The sequence below is a fragment of the Onthophagus taurus genome, chromosome 7 (genome assembly GCF_036711975.1).
Source record: "Onthophagus taurus isolate NC chromosome 7, IU_Otau_3.0, whole genome shotgun sequence".
Lineage (NCBI taxonomy): Eukaryota > Metazoa > Arthropoda > Insecta > Coleoptera > Scarabaeidae > Onthophagus > Onthophagus taurus.
The window spans coordinates 34,515,452-34,526,877 of NC_091972.1; positions in this window are offsets into that span (position 1 = coordinate 34,515,452).

The following is an 11,426-nucleotide window of genomic DNA, read 5'->3' on the forward strand; positions in this document are numbered from 1 at the left end:
AAAATGAGAGACAGGATCAAAAAATAGAGTAACAAAAGGAAATAGAGACATCATATATTGATGTCTCTATTTCCTTTTATTACTCTATTTTAAAAGGGTGTATCTTATTACTTCCACGTTGTTGTGTTAACAATGTTTAATGGAGTTGATGAAATGTAATCAATTGTGGTAATCAATGCTCTCTTGTGTTACTATACGTTACGTTTTCTTTTTTAACATATGTTCCTAGCTCTGATTGTTCTGTAATAAGAGTACCAGTTGCTTGTCTGTTTGGACTTTCCACATCTTCATTTTCTGATTCAATAACATCAATGCTTTCCATTACTTTTACTATTCCTAAATCTTTTCACAGTATATCTCACAGCAAAAATCATTTGCCAAATCTTCAGTGCTACTCTGAAGCACTAGAAAGAATGCTTAGTAATAGCTTGGACATTTTATAATTACCTCGGAATCAGAAATCACGAATGAATACTTAGACCATAAAAACTAGTACAAGTACGATATTAGATAAGAAATTACATTAAATTTTGGACATACGATATGAACCCGTCATTTTCTTTTATTGAAACTTAGAAAAGTTTTTATAAAAAACAAAAAGTTATCAACGTTTAGTAATCTTCATCAAAAAGCATCAATTTCGCATATCGTAGAAGGTTACCAAGTCAATTTTCATTGGGGTAAAATAACCTCCTGTGGTCGTTTTGCTCATAAACACTGTCGCAATTCAGCGGTAAGGAGGGATAAAAGGTTCTTTAACGAAATAGTCCTCCACAAACAAGTTCAAGTAATCGGTGACCTTGGAAAATTAAGCCCAATGAAACTTAAACGAAAATGTTTTAAGTGAGAATGGACGTTTTTAACGCTAAAAGGTTTTTTGGTAATAAAAGTTTTCAGTCGGAGCAAATGAACGAAACGTTAAACTTCTGTGTTAATCCTAGAAATTTTAACCGAAAATCGATAGTGGTTTTACCCTTTGAACCACTGCCAAATATCTGGGAAACTATGTTTGTGTAATTTGAAGTTATGTAGGAATTTGAAACAAACCAGAAATTACAGAAACCCGAAAATCCCGAAAAAAATTTAATATCGAATTTAATTAATTTTATTATTGCACGTTTGTATGATATAATAATAAACAATCTTCCATTCTCCATTATTAATGTTCGCTGCAAGATACAATTTCATTAGATCTTCCAGCGAATTTATTTGTGACTTTCCGGTCTGGTGATTCGAGTAATTGACATTTGTCTTTCAAAACCTTTAAGAATCGACGCAATCTCGGTGTAATAATGTTTTTAGATTGAATCTTTCATTCTCGTTGAGTTTTTTTGATACAGTATGAAATAAAACCTTCTCACAGTATTGAAAAGAGTCTAAGCTTTAAAAAGACCGACAATTCTTTAAGAATTTGTCGATTAATTTTGTTAATTGGTTGTTTTATTTCATTCTCTAAAGTTTCAATATATTTTTTACATTATTCCGATATAAAAACGTTCGTTTTCAACTGAACTTCCGTTAACATAAAGATTTTTAAAGAGACATTTTTTTTGTACTCTATGTACCGAAAGAATATGATGATATTTTGATTTAACTTGTTTATCACCTTTTTGATTTGATTCGATTTCTCATAAAATTCCACATAAAAATTGTCGTCATAAAATCAAAATTATCCTATAAAAACGCAAAACTTTTTAATCTAGTTTTAATTCTGCGATATTTTTATTTCCCGCTTTTATATCACTTATGATGTTTGCTTTAGGGTCAACTTTTTAGATAACCCTTTGTATATTGTTTCTCTCGATTTTAAAGCATACCATAAAGTGAACTTTATCCAGACGATGTTAGGATCGCCAGTCACTCAACTTTGTTAGTCGTTAAACTTGAACATAAACGCAACCCTTTCCTCCACCGTTTCCTTTTTAACTCAGATTTGTTTCGGTTATTTTACATACTTTGTAAGAGATTTCATTCGCAACCTCTAAAATCATATCAATCCTTTTTAAATAGGGTAAATACTTTTTAATGCGTCGCTCAAATGTACACGTTTTTTTTTAAAAGCCATTAACACTTTTTTCTGTGTACTTTATGATGTAAATGAAGGTGTGACCTGGTCCCAAAACCCTTTTTCACATATTCCTACATTCTTGCTATTTATATAAAGTGGCTGATAACCGCACAGAACCTGAAAAGTGCTTTCAAGGGACGTTTAATGGGGCAACTTTTCATAATAAAGAGAATAATAAATAATGAGGACGTCAGCGATGTTGTAAAGCTAGTCAAAGTAAAGCATGTTTTTTTTGTGAATACATACATTAAGTTTATTATAGGATAGTTGCACAAAAAGTGGTTGAAGAATGTATTTTGAAGTTGTATCGTATTTTTAATATGTAAGAATTTTTTATTTGTAAGAATTTAGTTATTATAGGACTAAAAACTGCAATAATTGTTTATACGTTACTTTCCATAAAGATATAATTTTACCAATCGACATTAACATCGTAACAGTATTTGGCTATGCACAGCTATAGCAAGCAATAGAAAACTACATGTAAGCTCTAAGCAACAATTGCAAAAAAATGTAGTTGTAAGAGTAGCATTAGCCTTCAATATGGAGAGTTGCTGTTTATAGAGACAACGAATGGAGAGAACAATAAAACAAAATTGACCAATTATCCCGCAATTTACAACTCCACAACAAATTCTATATCCTCGCAGGTGTCATCAGTTACGAAGATACTAAATCTTTGAATGATGTAGAACACTACACGGCATTTATACCCAACAATGCCAATGGATATTATTTAATGATTTACGAAAAAAAGCCGTACAAGTTGAAGAAGTCACTGAAATAAATGCACAAATGTGCATATAGGTATGTTTATAAATGAGCAAAGTGATGTAACGGTATTGTTCCGTGATATTAGTTTATTTAGCTACGACTACTTGGAAATTCTACCAGTACACAAAAAAGGTGATAGCAATCAATGTGACAATTTCAGACCGATAACTATATTACCAGCTTTCTCAAAAATATTTGAGCAAATTATAGCAAATCGTTTGATTGACTACCTAGAAAAATTTAACCTATTAACAACTTGCCAACATGGATACAGACGGAAAAAATCGGTAACAACAGCGATGATGAATGTCAAAAATTTTATTACAGAAGCACTTGATAACAAAGAACTAGTGGAAATCAACTTATTAGATCTTACCAAGGCGTTTGATACTGTAAGCCACAACATACTTTTAGACAAGCTGGAATATTATGGCATAAGAGGAGTACATCTAGAACTCCTAAACTCATACCTCTCCGAACGCCAACAATACGTTCAATGGAAAGATAAAAATTCCAAGTTATTAAACATAAAACAAGGTGTGCCCCAAGGATCAATTTTAGGGCCCTTACTATTCATTATATATGTTAATGATTTGCCTGCCACGGTCAATGAAGAAATTGGCTTATATGCGGACGATACATCAATCATCGTAAAAAGTAAAGACAAGCGTGAACTAAAACAGAAGTCTATCAATGCAATGTACGAAGCGCAGTTATGGTTTGAAAGTAATAATCTGCAACTAAATCACAATAAAACAGAAAGCATAATATTCAGCACAAAAGCAAAAAATCTTGTCGGTAAGGCGAGGTTCCTCGGATTACATCTCGATGGACGGCTGGATTGGCACCATCATATTGAAGCCCTATCAAAGAAGTTATCAACAGCGGTTTTCACCATAAGACGTTTGAAAAGCATAGCTACACACCAAGGGGCCAAAATGTCGTATTTCAACCTTTTCCAGTCCGTGGCATCATACGGAATTCTATTCTGGGGATAGTCAACTGAGTTCCATAGAATATTTAAAATACAAAAGTCAGCAATTAGGGCTCTCTGTACTCTGCGACGGCGTGATAGCTGTAAGGAGTATTTCATTAGAGAAGAAGTACTTACCCTACCAAGTATATACATACATACGGTGTTAATGTACGTGTACGATAATAGGAATACTTTCCAAACACTCGGCGAGTCACATAGTTATGCAACTAGATCTTGCTATCAACTTGCTACACCATATCACCGACTCTCAAGAACACAACAATCGATGGACTATTGGGGTCCAAAATTTTTCAACATAGTTCCACCCTCCATTGCGGCAATGTCAAGAAGTAAATTCAATATAATTATAAAAAAACACCTAATTGAAAGTGCATATTACACTTTTGAGGAATTTATTAGGGAGGCAGTGAATGAAATTGATAAGAATTAACATTGATAATACATTTTTTTGTTTTTCTTGTTTGTGGACATTTTATTGTAAATTTGTTGTTACAGTAAATAAAGATATTTGTATTTGTATTTGTATTTGTAAGTCATCATTACCACACTCATTTGGGGTGATTTGAGTTACGTAATGAAGTTCATTACCGCAGTGGTTTCATTATGTAACGCATTTTTAGCCCAATCAGAACAGACTTAATTAATTTATTGAAATGAGCAACAATACAAAAGAAAATGTGCTACCTATTTAAAGAGAAACAATACTATTTATTATAAACATTAATTATTATGTTTTTACATTTCGAAACACTTATTCCAGATGAGTAAACATGTTATTGAAACTAACATTAATTCAAAATTGTCAACATTCAAATATAAATGTCAAAATAGACCTTTTTGAAGAAACTGATTGTTAAGTAATTTTGTGCAGCCGTAGATAAAATGTTATATATCACACGTGGGCTAGACATACCTATATCTATCACTCGTGTGATTACACGACTCGGTCTACGACCTCGTCGTGCAATTCTCCACACTCGTACAGTAATTATGTTTCTAGCCCACTTGTAATATAAATAACTATTACATGATTCAAATTATTTAGTTAATAGTTTACTTTAGAATAAGCTATTGTAAGTTGTATTGATATAGTAATACTGATCGAATAGTTATTGTTTTATTTGTTAGTTTAGTTTATTTATTAATTTACTAGTTAGTTTATACAAAATAAAATACACTTTAAATCGCAACTTATGTTTTATTATTATAAGTTTCAAGACAAAGATGAAACTTGTGATTTTTAGAAAATTAGGATGGTCAGATTATTCCATATTTTTTAATTTTTTAAAACTATCACAACTCAAATTTAAGGTTTTTATAGTGAAAATAACAGCTGTTCTAAATTATTCTAATTGTTGTAAGTAGTAATGTTTAATATGAAACTTTAAAAAAAAACTGAAGCCGCAGTGATTAAATAAACATTTTAAGTAACTAGAACAACAAGAACAATTGAGAGCAACAAAGAAGATGTGATTTTGCAAAATTAATGTCCGTGTAACCAGAAAAACTTTCTTTCTCTAGTTTAAACGTAAAAGACACCTACTTAGAACAATTTGAATCAGCAAAGTTTGAGTTATTTCAGATCGTTATATGTTTTTTAATTGTGCAATTTAAAAGCGCTGACGCAAAAATTACTGACTAAAAACCTCCAAAAACTTCAATTTTCAAAGAGTAAAGTGTCCTTTATAGAGTTGTTCTAGTGAAAATAATAGCTGTTCCAGATTGCGTTAGATACAGGGTGATTCACAACCTATACAATAACTAATTGGCGAAAAAAATTGTAGCAAAAGCTTTTTAATTTTCTAGATATCCTTGAAATTAACTTTCAAATTAAGAATACATAGAAATTACTTGAAACTACGATGATGATAAACAATTGCAATTTCAAGCGACACACATATTCGACCGTGTCTGAGCAAAATAGAGGAGCAGTTAGACCTTTACACATTGTTAATGTCGAGAAAGAGATTTTGAATGTCGTCGAAGAGCAGCCTGGCCTAAGTACTAGGATACTTGCAGAGCAACATGGGGTATCATAATCCACAATTTGGCGAATATTGAGGCACAATCAACTTTATCCATATCACATGCAACGTGTACAAACCCTACTACCAGTAGATCTCATTCCATTTTTTTAATGAATTGGCCCTTTCATTCTGGATAATCGATTAACTGGTGCTCATTATTTACAATTTTGCACGATAATATACCCAACCGCAATCCTCATATGTACTTATTCTTCATTGAAAGTAAATTTCACGGATATCTAGGAAACTAAAAAACTTTTGCTACAACTTTTTTCACCTATTAGTCATTATTTGTCATGAGGAATAAATCCCCAACTTTATGCGTATAGGTTGAGAATCACCCTGTATAATAAGTATATATTTGTACTATGGAAGTGAAAATAGAAAAACTATGGTCACAACAATCAACTACAGTGTGTTAATTAATTATCGTACACGACGTCATCATTGCAAGTATGCAACTAGGAATTGCAATCACGAGATTTCAATCCCGCAAATCCCGGGATTCCGTAAATCTCGAAAATTATACCGGGAAATCGATTATTATTTCGGGATTTTCGGGGTTATGTTTATGTCATTAATTTACTATCTTTTGAAGAATAAGACTCGATCTATCGGTTGACACTGTAAACACGCATTCGATATTACAAAATTACATAAAAGAAGACCACAAAAAAGAAATTAAATTAATTTTAAATTGTCAGACTTGGTACACTGTTATGTTAAAGCGATTCATATTATTAGAAAAATGCGCACGTAAAGCAACGGTTGACATAAAAGAGCCCTTTCTTGTAGATTCACAGTACGAACTTATTAAAGCGTTAGTAACCGTATTGGAACCGGCAAATCGGACTGTAAAAGCCTTATGTTATCGATGTATTGCATTAGGAAAAGCAGATATAGCTTTAAAATTTATGATAAATGTGATAGAACAAAATATGTTTAAAAATGTCTACACAAAGACAACAAAGCCACCTGTCCAGTTAACTAAGAATGTACTCTGATCCAGGAAATTGATATATTCAATAATGGCGGTAGTATGGATAAAAATCTTCAATTCGCTTTTGAATGTTTGAAAACTATTCCACCAACAAGTGAGGAATCAGAACGGTGCTTCTCTTCAACACAAAATTTAGATCTCGTTTAGGAGATGAAATAATAGATAAATTGATTGTTCTGCTACATTTCTTTAAAAATAGTGCTATCGATGGTTGATTTTTTTAGTTGAAATTTTTTGTATTATGGTTAGTATAAGCTGAAATGTTAGCAACACCTTGAACACTTTTTATTTATAATTACATATGTAGCCCAGAAATCCCGGGATTACCCAGGATAGAGTATTCTGATCCCGAAATCCCGGGATTGCAAAACCCTTCTTGATTGCAATCCCTATATGCAACTTATATCACAGTGCAATATCATGCATCATAGGCAAATCGCTTATTGTAATACCAATACTTGCATATTTGCAATGATGACGTTGGGTACAATAATTAGTTAACACACTGTAGACATTTTGGCAGCCAAACCTATTTTTAGTTATAACTTCGTAGTACTGTATCTCATAATTTGGATTTCCTAGAACAATAACTAAAACAACCCAGAACAACAAAGAAAATTAGATTTTTTCAAAAGAACCTGTTTTTTCAGTTTTTCTCGACGAATTTTTATTTTTTCTATTTGTCGCTTTGGAACAATGTAAAACAACTCTAGAACAATCAAGAAAAACAATAAAAAAAATTTAAAATCAAAAAATGGGGTCCTAACTTCCCGCACTCGAAAGATCAATATTGCCGCAATATATTTACTGAACATCATTTCACTCGAGGCAAGTTTGTCTTCAAACGATTTTGTAGTTTTAAGCTGTTCGAAGTGCACTTCGAACTTGTTTCTGAAGAAGGTTGCAACAGGGAATCCGAAATGTCAAACACCTTTTTAAAAAACGAACGGCTTCTCTGGAAAGTTTCTACTTCTAGGTCTAGTATTAGTTCTAGTTTTAGTTCAAGTAAATAAATTTTGTTTGTAATATTCTTTTATGCAGGATAATGAAATAAATAGAGTTTAATAATTTCTTTTGAAATAATATTAACAAACTTTAGAGATACTTTACTTCATGATACGTTTATATACAGGGTGTTCATTTCAAAACTTTCCACCTCAATTTCTGTAAATCCGGAAGTTTAAAAAGAAAATCGCTGAAATAGGTAAAGAATAAAACCAAGGGGGACAACTTTTTATGCAAAAACTGACTCACTCACTTCAACCCCCCGCCGCCAGAAACCAACCCCTTAAAAATCTTAAATGGAAAGGGGTGTCAAGTGATACCTTATTTTAAAGGTCTTTTAAGGTACTACATGTTAGTATTTATTTTTTTTTAAATTGATCGATTCGTTTTCGAAATTTTTTGCGAAAATCTTTATTTTGTATTTCCCGCTTTAATTAATATTAAAAACTTTAATCACCTTCTTAAAAGCAAGAATAAGTAATCTTTTATTATTAATTTATAAAATTAAATTACCATGTTCGTTTTTACAACGACCATTAAACCTTTATTATTTCGGAGCAATCGGAAATATTTAAGAAAACTAAACACGTATAATTATGAATTAAACTAAATTTTATTGAAAGTATTTTACATCAAACTTGTATGAAAATTACTCTTGACTCGAATGGCCAAAAAAAGGAAAAAAAGAGACGAAATTTTTCTCTTTCTATAAACGAGTTATAGGCAGTGCGAGAAAAGAATAAAATAAAAGTGCAATTCTAAACATATATAAGTTTATTTGGTTATTACTTAAAAAACTTTGTGTCATCCACTTATAAACAAGATCCACTTAACAAAGTTATTTAAATAAAACAGCAATAATGGTTTAGAGGTTGCAGGAAAGGATTGAAATTGTATTAATGTATGGATCCCAAAATGAATGTGCTCGACGAACTGCCGCAGTTTTTAATGAAAGGCATCCAGATAAGAACGTATCTCATACATACGTCCTGAATCTCATGAAGAAATTCACTCAGACTGGGTCCGTTGCCAACATAAAACATAATGAGTCGAGAGTTTTGAATGAAACCGCTCAACTGGAAGTGTTGGATCATTTCGGTATCAACCCCAATACTTCATTGCGTCAGCTATCTCGTGCAACTGGTATATCCTTGGGTTCTGTTCATAAAGTTGTAAAACTTCACAAATTCCATCCTTATAAATTGAAAATACATCAAGAGCTAACTGAAGACGATTTTGACAGGAGAATACAGTTTTGTGAAGAAGTGACCACTATTATTAATAATAACAACGTTTTTATGAAAAATATCTGCTTTAGTGATGAATGCACTTTTTCTTTAAATGGATTTGTAAATAAACATAACTGCAGATATTGGAGTAATGAAAACCCTCATCTGACTGTAGAAGGGCATACACAATATCCTGAAAAAGTTAATGTATGGGCCGGCATTTTGGGAGACCAAGTGATTGGTCCAGTGTTTATCGATAGAAATTTAAACGGCGAAGTGTACTTGGATATGTTAGAAAATACTATCAATCCACTAATTACGGAAGCTCTCGAGAATCAGTTGGATAGAGAAGAAAATGCCTTACTTGATGAGAATGAATTACATTTTCAACAAGACGGAGCTCCTCCTCACTATGTTCTCCCAGTACGACAGTGGTTAGATAATACGTTTCCAAACAGATGGATAGGACGAAGAGGTCCTATAGAATGGCCAGCCAGATCACCAGATTTGACGCCATTAGACTTTTTTTTATGGGGTCATTTAAAGTCTGTTGTATTTACCCCTCAACCTCAAAATTTAGAAGAACTTCGTCAGAAAAATACTGCAGCTTGCTGTGGAATTCAAAGGGAAGTTTTTGAAAATGTGCGCCGTAGTTTTGAACAACGGTTGTACCATTGTTTAGCTAATAACGAACAACACTTTGAACAATTATTAAGTTGATTTTCTCTGCAAAAAGTTTTTGTACATAATTAAATAACTGAAAATAAAATAGAACGTTTCAAGCAGTTAAAAGTTGTTTAAGTAATAACCAAATAAACCTAAAAGAAAAGAAAAATGAAACAGAAATCGTTTTTTCTAAATATCTCTGACAGACGCCAGGCAAGCTAGCCAACGTAGGTATATCATTGTCAAAATAACCTAAATATCGATCAATTTTAAAAAAATAAATACTAACATGTAGTACCTTAAAAGACCTTTAAAATGAGGTATCACTTGACACCCCTTTCCATTTAAGATTTTTAAGGGGTTGGTTTCTGGCGGCGGGGGGTTGAAGTGAGTGAGTTACAAAGAGGAAAAAAATGTTTGTTACTGATTTTTCAAACTTATCTCAGCATAAATACTGCGTCGGATATGTTCAAACTACTAAATCGCATTAATTTTATAGTCTAACTATAAAAGTTATCAAATTATTCCAATTTTTATGTAAAAATTGGATTTTTTTCTAAAGTGAAAATTTTTCAAGTTCAACTTATGATATGTAACCATAGAAACCATAAAAGTTACAACTTATGTTGGTGAGATTAAGTCTTTTCATGCGATGTTAACCGTGAAAGAGAGTCTTTAGAGAGTATTTAGTACTGTGCTATGGTACTAGTGAATCACGTTTTCGTGTAGTTATACAAAAATTCTAGTAAAAATATGCGGATACAAAAATATCTCATGTTGGGGTTCGCAAACTTATGAAAAAATTTTTGGAAACGTCTTCTGTATTATCCATAAAGAGGCAGCCAAAGAGACTAAATGAAGAAGACACTGCTTTTCAGATAGCCTTTCAACAAATGACATTGTTTCTTCAAAGCATTGTCGTTATTGGAGTGATGTAAATCCAATTACCCCTAAATTTTATACGGTCAATGTACTTTCAGCAAGACAGGTGCCCAGCTTACCATTCACACATTGTGCCAAATGGTTAACTTTACAATTTCGTCAAAAATGGACTGGACGAAATGGTCCTATTTGATGGCCAGCACGTAGTCCTGATCTTACAATTATGGATTTTTATTTTTGGGGACGATTGAAACAAATTGTTTACAGTGAACCATTACAAGATGATGCAAAACTATTAAAACTAAGAATAATTAATGCGATAGAATCTCTACCACTGGCGGAAATTCGTAATTCTTATAAAGAATTTTTTCTTCAAATGTGTGCCGAATTAGGAGGGCATTTGTTTGAATGAGGATTTGTTCACTTACAAATAAATAATATTTATTACTTACATAGTGTGTTATTACATAAATTTACATTTAAAATATTTTATTCAATTAGCCATATTTTAATTTGATTTGTCCGTATATTTTTCACTAACATAAGTTGTAACTTTTATGGTTTCTATGGTTACATATCGTAAATTGAACTTGAAAAATTTTTAATTTAGGAAAAGTATAATTTTTACATAAAAATGGCAATAATTAGTTAACTTCATAGATAGAATATAAAGTTCGTGCGATTTAGTGGTTTGAACATATCCGACGTATTATTTATTCTGAGATAAGTTTGAAAAATCAGTAATAATTTTTTTCCTCTTTGTAACTCGACCAGGGGA